Genomic DNA, 19,357 nt, shown 5'->3' on the forward strand with positions numbered 1-19,357 from the left:
GCGAACTGCTTCTGCGTCAAACGCAAGCTTTTTTCATTCCCAGCCAATGACTTATTCTTATTTCTAAGGGCCGCTCCATCAGATAGCCCAGACAGGCAGGCGTTGGTGGTATAGTGGTGAGCATAGCTGCCTTCCAAGCAGTTGACCCCGGTTCGATTCCCGACCAACGCAGATCAAATCTTTAAATTGTTCAAAATGCATTTTTTGGAAATCAGACTCATGCTGAAAGCAAAGCTGACACACTTTTCGTGAAAATCAAAACCCCATCCAGGAAAGGTTCTTGCATCCTAGTTTCTGCAACTGTCTATCGGTGAGGGGATTGAAGCGAGCAGGGCTCCTGGCCCCTCCCCGACAAAGGCCTGACAAAGGCCTATTCGCCTTGCCCTGACGGGCCAAGGTCCCAGCAGGCCACCGAGCACAGCACCTCAGCCTATTAGAGTGAGGTTTCAGGATCTCTCTCATCCTGTAAACCAACATACTGAAGAAGGTGAAACGTGTGGCTGCGCTCCTCACATGCTGAAGCAGCAGCAGCCCTTTCCCTGAAGCAAAGTTCCTTCATTCCTCCCTCCCATAACCCTTAGCAGGGGATTTATGGTAATTGAGTTGAGTTTCCAAACTGGCCCTTCCTTCCTTCCTTCCCATATCTGCCAGCTCGAGAAGGCTTGTTTTGTTGCACCTGGGAAGTAAAGTATCTATTTGCGAGAGAGAGAGAATGAGAGAGAGAGACAGAGAGAGGGAGACAGAGAGAGAAGGGGAAGGGGTGTTGGCAGTTAGGGTGTGAGCTAGAGAAATGAGGCCTGTCTGCAAAAGGCCATGGGATGGGAGTGCGTGGTTGCAGGTTGTTTGGCTTTGTAAGGCCTACTGCCCGCTTCACTCGAAAATGGGTCTAGGGTTGTCGGTTTGTAGGCTGTAAAAGCCCAGAAAAGCTTTTGTTCTCCAACCAGCAGAGTGGCGCAGCGGAAGCGTGCTGGGCCCATAACCCAGAGGTCGATGGATCGAAACCATCCTCTGCTAAGTTTTTTCAAATTATGTTTTTGTGTCATGGCATTAGGGCACAAAGAGCTGTAAGTGCCTGGATGCAATGTCATTCCTTGAACTTGCTGCCTCGTTCCACTCTTGCGCTAAATAGGAGAGGGTCCCAGCCCAGCCAACAAAATGTACTGTTCAATCAAACCAAACTTAAAACCAAGCTCCTTTTTTAAGGGGTCCCGGGGAAATGTTGGGCTGACCGGCAAGACCTCATGATGCGAACTGCTTCTGCGTCAAACGCAAGCTTTTTTCATTCCCAGCCAATGACTTATTCTTATTTCTAAGGGCCGCTCCATCAGATAGCCCAGACAGGCAGGCGTTGGTGGTATAGTGGTGAGCATAGCTGCCTTCCAAGCAGTTGACCAGGGTTCGATTCCCGGCCAACGCAGATCAAATCTTTAAATTGTTCAAAATGCATTTTTTGGAAATCAGACTCATGCTGAAAGCAAAGCTGACACACTTTTCGTGAAAATCAAAACCCCATCCAGGAAAGGTTCTTGCATCCTAGTTTCTGCAACTGTCTATCGGTGAGGGGATTGAAGCGAGCAGGGCTCCTGGCCCCTCCCCGACAAAGGCCTGACAAAGGCCTATTCGCCTTGCCCTGACGGGCCTTGGTCCCAGCAGGCCACCGAGCACAGCACCTCAGCCTATTAGAGTGAGGTTTCAGGATCTCTCTCATCCTGTAAACCAACATACTGAAGAAGGTGAAACGTGTGGCTGCGCTCCTCACATGCTGAAGCAGCAGCAGCCCTTTCCCTGAAGCAAAGTTCCTTCATTCCTCCCTCCCATAACCCTTAGCAGGGGATTTATGGTAATTGAGTTGAGTTTCCAAACTGGCCCTTCCTTCCTTCCTTCCCATATCTGCCAGCTCGAGAAGGCTTGTTTTGTTGCACCTGGGAAGTAAAGTATCTATTTGCGAGAGAGAGAGAATGAGAGAGAGAGACAGAGAGAGAGAGACAGAGAGAGAAGGGGAAGGGGTGTTGGCAGTTAGGGTGTGAGCTAGAGAAATGAGGCCTGTCTGCAAAAGGCCATGGGATGGGAGTGCGTGGTTGCAGGTTGTTTGGCTTTGTAAGGCCTACTGCCCGCTTCACTCGAAACTGGGTCTAGGGTTGTCGGTTTGTAGGCTGTAAAAGCCCATAAAAGCGCTTGTTCTCCAACCAGCAGAGTGGCGCAGCGGAAGCGTGCTGGGCCAATAACCCAGAGGTCGATGGATCGAAACCATCCTCTGCTAACTTTTTTCAAATTATGTTTTTGTGTCATGGCATTAGGGCACAAAGAGCTGTAAGTGCCTGGATGCAATGTCATTCCTTGAACTTGCTGCCTCGTTCCACTCTTGCGCTAAATAGGAGAGGGTCCCAGCCCAGCCAACAAAATGTACTGTTCAATCAAACCAAACTTAAAACCAAGCTCCTTTTTTAAGGGGTCCCGGGGAAATGTTGGGCTGACCGGCAAGACCTCATGATGCGAACTGCTTCTGCGTCAAACGCAAGCTTTTTTCATTCCCAGCCAATGACTTATTCTTATTTCTAAGGGCCGCTCCATCAGATAGCCCAGACAGGCAGGCGTTGGTGGTATAGTGGTGAGCATAGCTGCCTTCCAAGCAGTTGACCCGGGTTCGATTCCCGGCCAACGCAGATCAAATCTTTAAATTGTTCAAAATGCATTTTTTGGAAATCAGACTCATGCTGAAAGCAAAGCTGACACACTTTTCGTGAAAATCAAAACCCCATCCAGGAAAGGTTCTTGCATCCTAGTTTCTGCAACTGTCTATCGGTGAGGGGATTGAAGCGAGCAGGGCTCCTGGCCCCTCCCCGACAAAGCCCTGACGAAGGCCTGACAAAGGCCTATTCGCCTTGCCCTGACGGGCCTTGGTCCCAGCAGGCCACCGAGCACAGCACCTCAGCCTATTAGAGTGAGGTTTCAGGATCTCTCTCATCCTGTAAACCAACATACTGAAGAAGGTGAAACGTGTGGCTGCGCTCCTCACATGCTGAAGCAGCAGCAGCCCTTTCCCTGAAGCAAAGTTCCTTCATTCCTCCCTCCCATAACCCTTAGCAGGGGATTTATGGTAATTGAGTTGAGTTTCCAAACTGGCCCTTCCTTCCTTCCTTCCCATATCTGCCAGCTCGAGAAGGCTTGTTTTGTTGCACCTGGGAAGTAAAGTATCTATTTGCGAGAGAGAGAGAATGAGAGAGAGAGACAGAGAGAGAGAGACAGAGAGAGAAGGGGAAGGGGTGTTGGCAGTTAGGGTGTGAGCTAGAGAAATGAGGCCTGTCTGCAAAAGGCCATGGGATGGGAGTGCGTGGTTGCAGGTTGTTTGGCTTTGTAAGGCCTACTGCCCGCTTCACTCGAAACTGGGTCTAGGGTTGTCGGTTTGTAGGCTGTAAAAGCCCAGAAAAGCTCTTGTTCTCCAACCAGCAGAGTGGCGCAGCGGAAGCGTGCTGGGCCCATAACCCAGAGGTCGATGGATCGAAACCATCCTCTGCTAACTTTTTTCAAATTATGTTTTTGTGTCATGGCATTAGGGCACAAAGAGCTGTAAGTGCCTGGATGCAATGTCATTCCTTGAACTTGCTGCCTCGTTCCACTCTTGCGCTAAATAGGAGAGGGTCCCAGCCCAGCCAACAAAATGTACTGTTCAATCAAACCAAACTTAAAACCAAGCTCCTTTTTTAAGGGGTCCCGGGGAAATGTTGGGCTGACCGGCAAGACCTCATGATGCGAACTGCTTCTGCGTCAAACGCAAGCTTTTTTCATTCCCAGCCAATGACTTATTCTTATTTCTAAGGGCCGCTCCATCAGATAGCCCAGACAGGCAGGCGTTGGTGGTATAGTGGTGAGCATAGCTGCCTTCCAAGCAGTTGACCCGGGTTCGATTCCTGGCCAACGCAGATCAAATCTTTAAATTGTTCAAAATGCATTTTTTGGAAATCAGACTCATGCTGAAAGCAAAGCTGACACACTTTTCGTGAAAATCAAAACCCCATCCAGGAAAGGTTCTTGCATCCTAGTTTCTGCAACTGTCTATCGGTGAGGGGATTGAAGCGAGCAGGGCTCCTGGCCCCTCCCCGACAAAGCCCTGACGAAGGCCTGACAAAGGCCTATTCGCCTTGCCCTGACGGGCCTTGGTCCCAGCAGGCCACCGAGCACAGCACCTCAGCCTATTAGAGTGAGGTTTCAGGATCTCTCTCATCCTGTAAACCAACATACTGAAGAAGGTGAAACGTGTGGCTGCGCTCCTCACATGCTGAAGCAGCAGCAGCCCTTTCCCTGAAGCAAAGTTCCTTCATTCCTCCCTCCCATAACCCTTAGCAGGGGATTTATGGTAATTGAGTTGAGTTTCCAAACTGGCCCTTCCTTCCTTCCTTCCCATATCTGCCAGCTCGAGAAGGCTTGTTTTGTTGCACCTGGGAAGTAAAGTATCTATTTGCGAGAGAGAGAGAATGAGAGAGAGAGACAGAGAGAGAGAGACAGAGAGAGAAGGGGAAGGGGTGTTGGCAGTTAGGGTGTGAGCTAGAGAAATGAGGCCTGTCTGCAAAAGGCCATGGGATGGGAGTGCGTGGTTGCAGGTTGTTTGGCTTTGTAAGGCCTACTGCCCGCTTCACTCGAAACTGGGTCTAGGGTTGTCGGTTTGTAGGCTGTAAAAGCCCAGAAAAGCTCTTGTTCTCCAACCAGCAGAGTGGCGCAGCGGAAGCGTGCTGGGCCCATAACCCAGAGGTCGATGGATCGAAACCATCCTCTGCAAACTTTTTTCAAATTATGTTTTTGTGTCATGGCATTAGGGCACAAAGAGCTGTAAGTGCCTGGATGCAATGTCATTCCTTGAACTTGCTGCCTCGTTCCACTCTTGCGCTAAATAGGAGAGGGTCCCAGCCCAGCCAACAAAATGTACTGTTCAATCAAACCAAACTTAAAACCAAGCTCCTTTTTTAAGGGGTCCCGGGGAAATGTTGGGCTGACCGGCAAGACCTCATGATGCGAACTGCTTCTGCGTCAAACGCAAGCTTTTTTCATTCCCAGCCAATGACTTATTCTTATTTCTAAGGGCCGCTCCATCAGATAGCCCAGACAGGCAGGCGTTGGTGGTATAGTGGTGAGCATAGCTGCCTTCCAAGCAGTTGACCCGGGTTCGATTCCTGGCCAACGCAGATCAAATCTTTAAATTGTTCAAAATGCATTTTTTGGAAATCAGACTCATGCTGAAAGCAAAGCTGACACACTTTTCGTGAAAATCAAAACCCCATCCAGGAAAGGTTCTTGCATCCTAGTTTCTGCAACTGTCTATCGGTGAGGGGATTGAAGCGAGCAGGGCTCCTGGCCCCTCCCCGACAAAAGCCTGACAAAGGCCTATTCGCCTTGCCCTGACGGGCCAAGGTCCCAGCAGGCCACCGAGCACAGCACCTCAGCCTATTAGAGTGAGGTTTCAGGATCTCTCTCATCCTGTAAACCAACATACTGAAGAAGGTGAAACGTGTGGCTGCGCTCCTCACATGCTGAAGCAGCAGCAGCCCTTTCCCTGAAGCAAAGTTCCTTCATTCCTCCCTCCCATAACCCTTAGCAGGGGATTTATGGTAATTGAGTTGAGTTTCCAAACTGGCCCTTCCTTCCTTCCTTCCCATATCTGCCAGCTCGAGAAGGCTTGTTTTGTTGCACCTGGGAAGTAAAGTATCTATTTGCGAGAGAGAGAGAATGAGAGAGAGAGACAGAGAGAGAGAGACAGAGAGAGAAGGGGAAGGGGTGTTGGCAGTTAGGGTGTGAGCTAGAGAAATGAGGCCTGTCTGCAAAAGGCCATGGGATGGGAGTGCGTGGTTGCAGGTTGTTTGGCTTTGTAAGGCCTACTGCCCGCTTCACTCGAAAATGGGTCTAGGGTTGTCGGTTTGTAGGCTGTAAAAGCCCAGAAAAGCTTTTGTTCTCCAACCAGCAGAGTGGCGCAGCGGAAGCGTGCTGGGCCCATAACCCAGAGGTCGATGGATCGAAACCATCCTCTGCTAACTTTTTTCAAATTATGTTTTTGTGTCATGGCATTAGGGCACAAAGAGCTGTAAGTGCCTGGATGCAATGTCATTCCTTGAACTTGCTGCCTCGTTCCACTCTTGCGCTAAATAGGAGAGGGTCCCAGCCCAGCCAACAAAATGTACTGTTCAATCAAACCAAACTTAAAACCAAGCTCCTTTTTTAAGGGGTCCCGGGGAAATGTTGGGCTGACCGGCAAGACCTCATGATGCGAACTGCTTCTGCGTCAAACGCAAGCTTTTTTCATTCCCAGCCAATGACTTATTCTTATTTCTAAGGGCCGCTCCATCAGATAGCCCAGACAGGCAGGCGTTGGTGGTATAGTGGTGAGCATAGCTGCCTTCCAAGCAGTTGACCCGGGTTCGATTCCCGGCCAACGCAGATCAAATCTTTAAATTGTTCAAAATGCATTTTTTGGAAATCAGACTCATGCTGAAAGCAAAGCTGACACACTTTTCGTGAAAATCAAAACCCCATCCAGGAAAGGTTCTTGCATCCTAGTTTCTGCAACTGTCTATCGGTGAGGGGATTGAAGCGAGCAGGGCTCCTGGCCCCTCCCCGACAAAGCCCTGACGAAGGCCTGACAAAGGCCTATTCGCCTTGCCCTGACGGGCCTTGGTCCCAGCAGGCCACCGAGCACAGCACCTCAGCCTATTAGAGTGAGGTTTCAGGATCTCTCTCATCCTGTAAACCAACATACTGAAGAAGGTGAAACGTGTGGCTGCGCTCCTCACATGCTGAAGCAGCAGCAGCCCTTTCCCTGAAGCAAAGTTCCTTCATTCCTCCCTCCCATAACCCTTAGCAGGGGATTTATGGTAATTGAGTTGAGTTTCCAAACTGGCCCTTCCTTCCTTCCTTCCCATATCTGCCAGCTCGAGAAGGCTTGTTTTGTTGCACCTGGGAAGTAAAGTATCTATTTGCGAGAGAGAGAGAATGAGAGAGAGAGACAGAGAGAGAGAGACAGAGAGAGAAGGGGAAGGGGTGTTGGCAGTTAGGGTGTGAGCTAGAGAAATGAGGCCTGTCTGCAAAAGGCCATGGGATGGGAGTGCGTGGTTGCAGGTTGTTTGGCTTTGTAAGGCCTACTGCCCGCTTCACTCGAAAATGGGTCTAGGGTTGTCGGTTTGTAGGCTGTAAAAGCCCAGAAAAGCTTTTGTTCTCCAACCAGCAGAGTGGCGCAGCGGAAGCGTGCTGGGCCCATAACCCAGAGGTCGATGGATCGAAACCATCCTCTGCTAACTTTTTTCAAATTATGTTTTTGTGTCATGGCATTAGGGCACAAAGAGCTGTAAGTGCCTGGATGCAATGTCATTCCTTGAACTTGCTGCCTCGTTCCACTCTTGCGCTAAATAGGAGAGGGTCCCAGCCCAGCCAACAAAATGTACTGTTCAATCAAACCAAACTTAAAACCAAGCTCCTTTTTTAAGGGGTCCCGGGGAAATGTTGGGCTGACCGGCAAGACCTCATGATGCGAACTGCTTCTGCGTCAAACGCAAGCTTTTTTCATTCCCAGCCAATGACTTATTCTTATTTCTAAGGGCCGCTCCATCAGATAGCCCAGACAGGCAGGCGTTGGTGGTATAGTGGTGAGCATAGCTGCCTTCCAAGCAGTTGACCCGGGTTCGATTCCCGGCCAACGCAGATCAAATCTTTAAATTGTTCAAAATGCATTTTTTGGAAATCAGACTCATGCTGAAAGCAAAGCTGACACACTTTTCGTGAAAATCAAAACCCCATCCAGGAAAGGTTCTTGCATCCTAGTTTCTGCAACTGTCTATCGGTGAGGGGATTGAAGCGAGCAGGGCTCCTGGCCCCTCCCCGACAAAGCCCTGACGAAGGCCTGACAAAGGCCTATTCGCCTTGCCCTGACGGGCCTTGGTCCCAGCAGGCCACCGAGCACAGCACCTCAGCCTATTAGAGTGAGGTTTCAGGATCTCTCTCATCCTGTAAACCAACATACTGAAGAAGGTGAAACGTGTGGCTGCGCTCCTCACATGCTGAAGCAGCAGCAGCCCTTTCCCTGAAGCAAAGTTCCTTCATTCCTCCCTCCCATAACCCTTAGCAGGGGATTTATGGTAATTGAGTTGAGTTTCCAAACTGGCCCTTCCTTCCTTCCTTCCCATATCTGCCAGCTCAAGAAGGCTTGTTTTGTTGCACCTGGGAAGTAAAGTATCTATTTGCGAGAGAGAGAGAATGAGAGAGAGAGACAGAGAGAGAGAGACAGAGAGAGAAGGGGAAGGGGTGTTGGCAGTTAGGGTGTGAGCTAGAGAAATGAGGCCTGTCTGCAAAAGGCCATGGGATGGGAGTGCGTGGTTGCAGGTTGTTTGGCTTTGTAAGGCCTACTGCCCGCTTCACTCGAAAATGGGTCTAGGGTTGTCGGTTTGTAGGCTGTAAAAGCCCAGAAAAGCTTTTGTTCTCCAACCAGCAGAGTGGCGCAGCGGAAGCGTGCTGGGCCCATAACCCAGAGGTCGATGGATCGAAACCATCCTCTGCTAACTTTTTTCAAATTATGTTTTTGTGTCATGGCATTAGGGCACAAAGAGCTGTAAGTGCCTGGATGCAATGTCATTCCTTGAACTTGCTGCCTCGTTCCACTCTTGCGCTAAATAGGAGAGGGTCCCAGCCCAGCCAACAAAATGTACTGTTCAATCAAACCAAACTTAAAACCAAGCTCCTTTTTTAAGGGGTCCCGGGGAAATGTTGGGCTGACCGGCAAGACCTCATGATGCGAACTGCTTCTGCGTCAAACGCAAGCTTTTTTCATTCCCAGCCAATGACTTATTCTTATTTCTAAGGGCCGCTCCATCAGATAGCCCAGACAGGCAGGCGTTGGTGGTATAGTGGTGAGCATAGCTGCCTTCCAAGCAGTTGACCCCGGTTCGATTCCCGGCCAACGCAGATCAAATCTTTAAATGTTCAAAATGCATTTTTTGGAAATCAGACTCATGCTGAAAGCAAAGCTGACACACTTTTCGTGAAAATCAAAACCCCATCCAGGAAAGGTTCTTGCATCCTAGTTTCTGCAACTGTCTATCGGTGAGGGGATTGAAGCGAGCAGGGCTCCTGGCCCCTGCCCGACAAAGGCCTGACAAAGGCCTATTCGCCTTGCCCTGACGGGCCAAGGTCCCAGCAGGCCACCGAGCACAGCACCTCAGCCTATTAGAGTGAGGTTTCAGGATCTCTCTCATCCTGTAAACCAACATACTGAAGAAGGTGGAACGTGTGGCTGCGCTCCTCACATGCTGAAGCAGCAGCAGCCCTTTCCCTGAAGCAAAGTTCCTTCATTCCTCCCTCCCATAACCCTTAGCAGGGGATTTATGGTAATTGAGTTGAGTTTCCAAACTGGCCCTTCCTTCCTTCCTTCCCATATCTGCCAGCTCGAGAAGGCTTGTTTTGTTGCACCTGGGAAGTAAAGTATCTATTTGCGAGAGAGAGAGAATGAGAGAGAGAGACAGAGAGAGAGAGACAGAGAGAGAAGGGGAAGGGGTGTTGGCAGTTAGGGTGTGAGCTAGAGAAATGAGGCCTGTCTGCAAAAGGCCATGGGATGGGAGTGCGTGGTTGCAGGTTGTTTGGCTTTGTAAGGCCTACTGCCCGCTTCACTCGAAACTGGGTCTAGGGTTGTCGGTTTGTAGGCTGTAAAAGCCCATAAAAGCGCTTGTTCTCCAACCAGCAGAGTGGCGCAGCGGAAGCGTGCTGGGCCCATAACCCAGAGGTCGATGGATCGAAACCATCCTCTGCTAACTTTTTTCAAATTATGTTTTTGTGTCATGGCATTAGGGCACAAAGAGCTGTAAGTGCCTGGATGCAATGTCATTCCTTGAACTTGCTGCCTCGTTCCACTCTTGCGCTAAATAGGAGAGGGTCCCAGCCCAGCCAACAAAATGTACTGTTCAATCAAACCAAACTTAAAACCAAGCTCCTTTTTTAAGGGGTCCCGGGGAAATGTTGGGCTGACCGGCAAGACCTCATGATGCGAACTGCTTCTGCGTCAAATGCAAGCTTTTTTCATTCCCAGCCAATGACTTATTCTTATTTCTAAGGGCCGCTCCATCAGATAGTCCAGAAAGGCAGGCGTTGGTGGTATAGTGGTGAGCATAGCTGCCTTCCAAGCAGTTGACCCGGGTTCGATTCCCGGCCAACGCAGATCAAATCTTTAAATTGTTCAAAATGCATTTTTTGGAAATCAGACTCATGCTGAAAGCAAAGCTGACACACTTTTCGTGAAAATCAAAACCCCATCCAGGAAAGGTTCTTGCATCCTAGTTTCTGCAACTGTCTATCGGTGAGGGGATTGAAGCGAGCAGGGCTCCTGGCCCCTCCCCGACAAAGCCCTGACGAAGGCCTGACAAAGGCCTATTCGCCTTGCCCTGACGGGCCTTGGTCCCAGCAGGCCACCGAGCACAGCACCTCAGCCTATTAGAGTGAGGTTTCAGGATCTCTCTCATCCTGTAAACCAACATACTGAAGAAGGTGAAACGTGTGGCTGCGCTCCTCACATGCTGAAGCAGCAGCAGCCCTTTCCCTGAAGCAAAGTTCCTTCATTCCTCCCTCCCATAACCCTTAGCAGGGGATTTATGGTAATTGAGTTGAGTTTCCAAACTGGCCCTTCCTTCCTTCCTTCCCATATCTGCCAGCTCGAGAAGGCTTGTTTTGTTGCACCTGGGAAGTAAAGTATCTATTTGCGAGAGAGAGAGAATGAGAGAGAGAGACAGAGAGAGAGAGACAGAGAGAGAAGGGGAAGGGGTGTTGGCAGTTAGGGTGTGAGCTAGAGAAATGAGGCCTGTCTGCAAAAGGCCATGGGATGGGAGTGCGTGGTTGCAGGTTGTTTGGCTTTGTAAGGCCTACTGCCCGCTTCACTCGAAAATGGGTCTAGGGTTGTCGGTTTGTAGGCTGTAAAAGCCCAGAAAAGCTTTTGTTCTCCAACCAGCAGAGTGGCGCAGCGGAAGCGTGCTGGGCCCATAACCCAGAGGTCGATGGATCGAAACCATCCTCTGCTAACTTTTTTCAAATTATGTTTTTGTGTCATGGCATTAGGGCACAAAGAGCTGTAAGTGCCTGGATGCAATGTCATTCCTTGAACTTGCTGCCTCGTTCCACTCTTGCGCTAAATAGGAGAGGGTCCCAGCCCAGCCAACAAAATGTACTGTTCAATCAAACCAAACTTAAAACCAAGCTCCTTTTTTAAGGGGTCCCGGGGAAATGTTGGGCTGACCGGCAAGACCTCATGATGCGAACTGCTTCTGCGTCAAACGCAAGCTTTTTTCATTCCCAGCCAATGACTTATTCTTATTTCTAAGGGCCGCTCCATCAGATAGCCCAGACAGGCAGGCGTTGGTGGTATAGTGGTGAGCATAGCTGCCTTCCAAGCAGTTGACCCCGGTTCGATTCCCGGCCAACGCAGATCAAATCTTTAAATGTTCAAAATGCATTTTTTGGAAATCAGACTCATGCTGAAAGCAAAGCTGACACACTTTTCGTGAAAATCAAAACCCCATCCAGGAAAGGTTCTTGCATCCTAGTTTCTGCAACTGTCTATCGGTGAGGGGATTGAAGCGAGCAGGGCTCCTGGCCCCTCCCCGACAAAGGCCTGACAAAGGCCTATTCGCCTTGCCCTGACGGGCCAAGGTCCCAGCAGGCCACCGAGCACAGCACCTCAGCCTATTAGAGTGAGGTTTCAGGATCTCTCTCATCCTGTAAACCAACATACTGAAGAAGGTGGAACGTGTGGCTGCGCTCCTCACATGCTGAAGCAGCAGCAGCCCTTTCCCTGAAGCAAAGTTCCTTCATTCCTCCCTCCCATAACCCTTAGCAGGGGATTTATGGTAATTGAGTTGAGTTTCCAAACTGGCCCTTCCTTCCTTCCTTCCCATATCTGCCAGCTCGAGAAGGCTTGTTTTGTTGCACCTGGGAAGTAAAGTATCTATTTGCGAGAGAGAGAGAATGAGAGAGAGAGACAGAGAGAGAGAGACAGAGAGAGAAGGGGAAGGGGTGTTGGCAGTTAGGGTGTGAGCTAGAGAAATGAGGCCTGTCTGCAAAAGGCCATGGGATGGGAGTGCGTGGTTGCAGGTTGTTTGGCTTTGTAAGGCCTACTGCCCGCTTCACTCGAAACTGGGTCTAGGGTTGTCGGTTTGTAGGCTGTAAAAGCCCATAAAAGCGCTTGTTCTCCAACCAGCAGAGTGGCGCAGCGGAAGCGTGCTGGGCCCATAACCCAGAGGTCGATGGATCGAAACCATCCTCTGCTAACTTTTTTCAAATTATGTTTTTGTGTCATGGCATTAGGGCACAAAGAGCTGTAAGTGCCTGGATGCAATGTCATTCCTTGAACTTGCTGCCTCGTTCCACTCTTGCGCTAAATAGGAGAGGGTCCCAGCCCAGCCAACAAAATGTACTGTTCAATCAAACCAAACTTAAAACCAAGCTCCTTTTTTAAGGGGTCCCGGGGAAATGTTGGGCTGACCGGCAAGACCTCATGATGCGAACTGCTTCTGCGTCAAATGCAAGCTTTTTTCATTCCCAGCCAATGACTTATTCTTATTTCTAAGGGCCGCTCCATCAGATAGTCCAGAAAGGCAGGCGTTGGTGGTATAGTGGTGAGCATAGCTGCCTTCCAAGCAGTTGACCCGGGTTCGATTCCCGGCCAACGCAGATCAAATCTTTAAATTGTTCAAAATGCATTTTTTGGAAATCAGACTCATGCTGAAAGCAAAGCTGACACACTTTTCGTGAAAATCAAAACCCCATCCAGGAAAGGTTCTTGCATCCTAGTTTCTGCAACTGTCTATCGGTGAGGGGATTGAAGCGAGCAGGGCTCCTGGCCCCTCCCCGACAAAGCCCTGACGAAGGCCTGACAAAGGCCTATTCGCCTTGCCCTGACGGGCCTTGGTCCCAGCAGGCCACCGAGCACAGCACCTCAGCCTATTAGAGTGAGGTTTCAGGATCTCTCTCATCCTGTAAACCAACATACTGAAGAAGGTGAAACGTGTGGCTGCGCTCCTCACATGCTGAAGCAGCAGCAGCCCTTTCCCTGAAGCAAAGTTCCTTCATTCCTCCCTCCCATAACCCTTAGCAGGGGATTTATGGTAATTGAGTTGAGTTTCCAAACTGGCCCTTCCTTCCTTCCTTCCCATATCTGCCAGCTCGAGAAGGCTTGTTTTGTTGCACCTGGGAAGTAAAGTATCTATTTGCGAGAGAGAGAGAATGAGAGAGAGAGACAGAGAGAGAGAGACAGAGAGAGAAGGGGAAGGGGTGTTGGCAGTTAGGGTGTGAGCTAGAGAAATGAGGCCTGTCTGCAAAAGGCCATGGGATGGGAGTGCGTGGTTGCAGGTTGTTTGGCTTTGTAAGGCCTACTGCCCGCTTCACTCGAAACTGGGTCTAGGGTTGTCGGTTTGTAGGCTGTAAAAGCCCAGAAAAGCTCTTGTTCTCCAACCAGCAGAGTGGCGCAGCGGAAGCGTGCTGGGCCCATAACCCAGAGGTCGATGGATCGAAACCATCTTCTGCTAACTTTTTTCAAATTATGTTTTTGTGTCATGGCATTAGGGCACAAAGAGCTGTAAGTGCCTGGATGCAATGTCATTCCTTGAACTTGCTGCCTCGTTCCACTCTTGCGCTAAATAGGAGAGGGTCCCAGCCCAGCCAACAAAATGTACTGTTCAATCAAACCAAACTTAAAACCAAGCTCCTTTTTTAAGGGGTCCCGGGGAAATGTTGGGCTGACCGGCAAGACCTCATGATGCGAACTGCTTCTGCGTCAAATGCAAGCTTTTTTCATTCCCAGCCAATGACTTATTCTTATTTCTAAGGGCCGCTCCATCAGATAGTCCAGACAGGCAGGCGTTGGTGGTATAGTGGTGAGCATAGCTGCCTTCCAAGCAGTTGACCCGGGTTCGATTCCCGGCCAACGCAGATCAAATCTTTAAATTGTTCAAAATGCATTTTTTGGAAATCAGACTCATGCTGAAAGCAAAGCTGACACACTTTTCGTGAAAATCAAAACCCCATCCAGGAAAGGTTCTTGCATCCTAGTTTCTGCAACTGTCTATCGGTGAGGGGATTGAAGCGAGCAGGGCTCCTGGCCCCTCCCCGACAAAGCCCTGACGAAGGCCTGACAAAGGCCTATTCGCCTTGCCCTGACGGGCCTTGGTCCCAGCAGGCCACCGAGCACAGCACCTCAGCCTATTAGAGTGAGGTTTCAGGATCTCTCTCATCCTGTAAACCAACATACTGAAGAAGGTGAAACGTGTGGCTGCGCTCCTCACATGCTGAAGCAGCAGCAGCCCTTTCCCTGAAGCAAAGTTCCTTCATTCCTCCCTCCCATAACCCTTAGCAGGGGATTTATGGTAATTGAGTTGAGTTTCCAAACTGGCCCTTCCTTCCTTCCTTCCCATATCTGCCAGCTCGAGAAGGCTTGTTTTGTTGCACCTGGGAAGTAAAGTATCTATTTGCGAGAGAGAGAGAATGAGAGAGAGAGACAGAGAGAGAGAGACAGAGAGAGAAGGGGAAGGGGTGTTGGCAGTTAGGGTGTGAGCTAGAGAAATGAGGCCTGTCTGCAAAAGGCCATGGGATGGGAGTGCGTGGTTGCAGGTTGTTTGGCTTTGTAAGGCCTACTGCCCGCTTCACTCGAAACTGGGTCTAGGGTTGTCGGTTTGTAGGCTGTAAAAGCCCAGAAAAGCTCTTGTTCTCCAACCAGCAGAGTGGCGCAGCGGAAGCGTGCTGGGCCCATAACCCAGAGGTCGATGGATCGAAACCATCTTCTGCTAACTTTTTTCAAATTATGTTTTTGTGTCATGGCATTAGGGCACAAAGAGCTGTAAGTGCCTGGATGCAATGTCATTCCTTGAACTTGCTGCCTCGTTCCACTCTTGCGCTAAATAGGAGAGGGTCCCAGCCCAGCCAACAAAATGTACTGTTCAATCAAACCAAACTTAAAACCAAGCTCCTTTTTTAAGGGGTCCCGGGGAAATGTTGGGCTGACCGGCAAGACCTCATGATGCGAACTGCTTCTGCGTCAAACGCAAGCTTTTTTCATTCCCAGCCAATGACTTATTCTTATTTCGAAGGGCCGCTCCATCAGATAGCCCAGACAGGCAGGCGTTGGTGGTATAGTGGTGAGCATAGCTGCCTTCCAAGCAGTTGACCCGGGTTCGATTCCCGGCCAACGCAGATCAAATCTTTAAATTGTTCAAAATGCATTTTTTGGAAATCAGACTCATGCTGAAAGCAAAGCTGACACACTTTTCGTGAAAATCAAAACCCCATCCAGGAAAGGTTCTTGCATCCTAGTTTCTGCAACTGTCTATCGGTGAGGGGATTGAAGCGAGCAGGGCTCCTGGCCCCTCCCCGACAAAGCCCTGACGAAGGCCTGACAAAGGCCTATTCGCCTTGCCCTGACGGGCCTTGGTCCCAGCAGGCCACCGAGCACAGCACCTCAGCCTATTAGAGTGAGGTTTCAGGATCTCTCTCATCCTGTAAACCAACATACTGAAGAAGGTGAAACGTGTGGCTGCGCTCCTCACATGCTGAAGCAGCAGCAGCCCTTTCCCTGAAGCAAAGTTCCTTCATTCCTCCCTCCCATAACCCTTAGCAGGGGATTTATGGTAATTGAGTTGAGTTTCCAAACTGGCCCTTCCTTCCTTCCTTCCCATATCTGCCAGCTCGAGAAGGCTTGTTTTGTTGCACCTGGGAAGTAAAGTATCTATTTGCGAGAGAGAGAGAATGAGAGAGAGAGACAGAGAGAGAGAGACAGAGAGAGAAGGGGAAAGGGTGTTGGCAGTTAGGGTGTGAGCTAGAGAAATGAGGCCTGTCTGCAAAAGGCCATGGGATGGGAGTGCGTGGTTGCAGGTTGTTTGGCTTTGTAAGGCCTACTGCCCGCTTCACTCGAAACTGGGTCTAGGGTTGTCGGTTTGTAGGCTGTAAAAGCCCATAAAAGCTCTTGTTCTCCAACCAGCAGAGTGGCGCAGCGGAAGCGTGCTGGGCCCATAACCCAGAGGTCGATGGATCGAAACCATCCTCTGCTAACTTTTTTCAAATTATGTTTTTGTGTCATGGCATTAGGGCACAAAGAGCTGTAAGTGCCTGGATGCAATGTCATTCCTTGAACTTGCTGCCTCGTTCCACTCTTGCGCTAAATAGGAGAGGGTCCCAGCCCAGCCAACAAAATGTACTGTTCAATCAAACCAAACTTAAAACCAAGCTCCTTTTTTAAGGGGTCCCGGGTAAATGTTGGGCTGACCGGCAAGACCTCATGATGCGAAATGCTTCTGCGTCAAACGCAAGCTTTTTTCATTCCCAGCCAATGACTTATTCTTATTTCTAAGGGCCGCTCCATCAGATAGCCCAGACAGGCAGGCGTTGGTGGTATAGTGGTGAGCATAGCTGCCTTCCAAGCAGTTGACCCATTCCCGGCCAACGCAGATCAAATCTTTAAATTGTTCAAAATGCATTTTTTGGAAATCAGACTCATGCTGAAAGCAAAGCTGACACACTTTTCGTGAAAATCAAAACCCCATCCAGGAAAGGTTCTTGCATCCTAGTTTCTGCAACTGTCTATCGGTGAGGGGATTGAAGCGAGCAGGGCTCCTGGCCCCTCCCCGACAAAAGCCTGACAAAGGCCTATTCGCCTTGCCCTGACGGGCCAAGGTCCCAGCAGGCCACCGAGCACAGCACCTCAGCCTATTAGAGTGAGGTTTCAGGATCTCTCTCATCCTGTAAACCAACATACTGAAGAAGGTGAAACGTGTGGCTGCGCTCCTCACATGCTGAAGCAGCAGCAGCCCTTTCCCTGAAGCAAAGTTCCTTCATTCCTCCCTCCCATAACCCTTAGCAGGGGATTTATGGTAATTGAGTTGAGTTTCCAAACTGGCCCTTCCTTCCTTCCTTCCCATATCTGCCAGCTCGAGAAGGCTTGTTTTGTTGCACCTGGGAAGTAAAGTATCTATTTGCGAGAGAGAGAGAATGAGAGAGAGAGACAGAGAGAGAGAGACAGAGAGAGAAGGGGAAAGGGTGTTGGCAGTTAGGGTGTGAGCTAGAGAAATGAGGCCTGTCTGCAAAAGGCCATGGGATGGGAGTGCGTGGTTGCAGGTTGTTTGGCTTTGTAAGGCCTACTGCCCGCTTCACTCGAAACTGGGTCTAGGGTTGTCGGTTTGTAGGCTGTAAAAGCCCATAAAAGCTCTTGTTCTCCAACCAGCAGAGTGGCGCAGCGGAAGCGTGCTGGGCCCATAACCCAGAGGTCGATGGATCGAAACCATCCTCTGCTAACTTTTTTCAAATTATGTTTTTGTGTCATGGCATTAGGGCACAAAGAGCTGTAAGTGCCTGGATGCAATGTCATTCCTTGAACTTGCTGCCTCGTTCCACTCTTGCGCTAAATAGGAGAGGGTCCCAGCCCAGCCAACAAAATGTACTGTTCAATCAAACCAAACTTAAAACCAAGCTCCTTTTTTAAGGGGTCCCGGGTAAATGTTGGGCTGACCGGCAAGACCTCATGATGCGAAATGCTTCTGCGTCAAACGCAAGCTTTTTTCATTCCCAGCCAATGACTTATTCTTATTTCTAAGGGCCGCTCCATCAGATAGCCCAGACAGGCAGGCGTTGGTGGTATGGTGGTGAGCATAGCTGCCTTCCAAGCAGTTGACCCATTCCCGGCCAACGCAGATCAAATCTTTAAATTGTTCAAAATGCATTTTTTGGAAATCAGACTCATGCTGAAAGCAAAGCTGACACACTTTTCGTGAAAATCAAAACCCCATCCAGGAAAGGTTCTTGCATCCTAGTTTCTGCAACTGTCTATCGGTGAGGGGATTGAAGCGAGCAGGGCTCCTGGCCCCTCCCCGACAAAAGCCTGACAAAGGCCTATTCGCCTTGCCCTGACGGGCCAAGGTCCCAGCAGGCCACCGAGCACAGCACCTCAGCCTATTAGAGTGAGGTTTCAGGATCTCTCTCATCCTGTAAACCAACATACTGAAGAAGGTGAAACGTGTGGCTGCGCTCCTCACATGCTGAAGCAGCAGCAGCCCTTTCCCTGAAGCAAAGTTCCTTCATTCCTCCCTCCCATAACCCTTAGCAGGGGATTTATGGTAATTGAGTTGAGTTTCCAAACTGGCCCTTCCTTCCTTCCTTCCCATATCTGTCAGCTCGAGAAGGCTTGTTTTGTTGCACCTGGGAAGTAAAGTATCTATTTGCGAGAGAGAGAGAATGAGAGAGAGAGACAGAGAGAGAGAGACAGAGAGAGAAGGGGAAGGGGTGTTGGCAGTTAGGGTGTGAGCTAGAGAAATGAGGCCTGTCTGCAAAAGGCCATGGGATGGGAGTGCGTGGTTGCAGGTTGTTTGGCTTTGTAAGGCCTACTGCCCGCTTCACTCGAAAATGGGTCTAGGGTTGTCGGTTTGTAGGCTGTAAAAGCCCAGAAAAGCTTTTGTTCTCCAACCAGCAGAGTGGCGCAGCGGAAGCGTGCTGGGCCCATAACCCAGAGGTCGATGGATCGAAACCATCCTCTGCTAACTTTTTTCAAATTATGTTTTTGTGTCATGGCATTAGGGCACAAAGAGCTGTAAGTGCCTGGATGCAATGTCATTCCTTGAACTTGCTGCCTCGTTCCACTCTTGCGCTAAATAGGAGAGGGTCCCAGCCCAGCCAACAAAATGTACTGTTCAATCAAACCAAACTTAAAACCAAGCTCCTTTTTTAAGGGGTCCCGGGGAAATGTTGGGCTGACCGGCAAGACCTCATGATGCGAACTGCTTCTGCGTCAAACGCAAGCTTTTTTCATTCCCAGCCAATGACTTATTCTTATTTCTAAGGGCCGCTCCATCAGATAGCCCAGACAGGCAGGCGTTGGTGGTATAGTGGTGAGCATAGCTGCCTTCCAAGCAGTTGACCCGGGTTCGATTCCCGGCCAACGCAGATCAAATCTTTAAATTGTTCAAAATGCATTTTTTGGAAATCAGACTCATGCTGAAAGCAAAGCTGACACACTTTTCATGAAAATCAAAACCCCATCCAGGAAAGGTTCTTGCATCCTAGTTTCTGCAACTGTCTATCGGTGAGGGGATTGAAGCGAGCAGGGCTCCTGGCCCCTCCCCGACAAAGCCCTGACGAAGGCCTGACAAAGGCCTATTCGCCTTGCCCTGACGGGCCTTGGTCCCAGCAGGCCACCGAGCACAGCACCTCAGCCTATTAGAGTGAGGTTTCAGGATCTCTCTCATCCTGTAAACCAACATACTGAAGAAGGTGAAACGTGTGGCTGCGCTCCTCACATGCTGAAGCAGCAGCAGCCCTTTCCCTGAAGCAAAGTTCCTTCATTCCTCCCTCCCATAACCCTTAGCAG

At 49.9% G+C, this 19,357-nt stretch overlaps 8 non-coding genes across 8 annotated transcripts; all 8 read left to right on the plus strand.

The window, feature by feature from the left end:
• Positions 1 to 2,591: 2,591 nt before the first annotated feature.
• On the plus strand, positions 2,592 to 2,663 carry TRNAG-UCC (transfer RNA glycine (anticodon UCC)). The gene has a single exon. It is a non-coding gene; the product is annotated as a tRNA-Gly (tRNA).
• A 3,688-nt stretch (positions 2,664 to 6,351) lies between these two features.
• Positions 6,352 to 6,423, plus strand: TRNAG-UCC (transfer RNA glycine (anticodon UCC)). The gene has a single exon. It is a non-coding gene; the product is annotated as a tRNA-Gly (tRNA).
• Positions 6,424 to 7,608: 1,185 nt separating this feature from the next.
• TRNAG-UCC (transfer RNA glycine (anticodon UCC)) lies at positions 7,609 to 7,680 on the plus strand. Its single transcript has one exon. It is a non-coding gene; the product is annotated as a tRNA-Gly (tRNA).
• Positions 7,681 to 10,110: 2,430 nt separating this feature from the next.
• TRNAG-UCC (transfer RNA glycine (anticodon UCC)) lies at positions 10,111 to 10,182 on the plus strand. The gene has a single exon. It is a non-coding gene; the product is annotated as a tRNA-Gly (tRNA).
• A 2,430-nt stretch (positions 10,183 to 12,612) lies between these two features.
• Positions 12,613 to 12,684, plus strand: TRNAG-UCC (transfer RNA glycine (anticodon UCC)). Its single transcript has one exon. It is a non-coding gene; the product is annotated as a tRNA-Gly (tRNA).
• Positions 12,685 to 13,869: 1,185 nt separating this feature from the next.
• On the plus strand, positions 13,870 to 13,941 carry TRNAG-UCC (transfer RNA glycine (anticodon UCC)). The gene has a single exon. It is a non-coding gene; the product is annotated as a tRNA-Gly (tRNA).
• A 1,185-nt stretch (positions 13,942 to 15,126) lies between these two features.
• TRNAG-UCC (transfer RNA glycine (anticodon UCC)) lies at positions 15,127 to 15,198 on the plus strand. Its single transcript has one exon. It is a non-coding gene; the product is annotated as a tRNA-Gly (tRNA).
• Positions 15,199 to 18,861: 3,663 nt separating this feature from the next.
• Positions 18,862 to 18,933, plus strand: TRNAG-UCC (transfer RNA glycine (anticodon UCC)). The gene has a single exon. It is a non-coding gene; the product is annotated as a tRNA-Gly (tRNA).
• Positions 18,934 to 19,357: the final 424 nt, after the last annotated feature.

The sequence above is a fragment of the Ambystoma mexicanum genome, chromosome 6q (assembly GCF_040938575.1).
Source record: "Ambystoma mexicanum isolate Mex_15411 chromosome 6q, UKY_AmexF1_1, whole genome shotgun sequence".
NCBI classification, from domain to species: Eukaryota; Metazoa; Chordata; class Amphibia; order Caudata; family Ambystomatidae; genus Ambystoma; species Ambystoma mexicanum.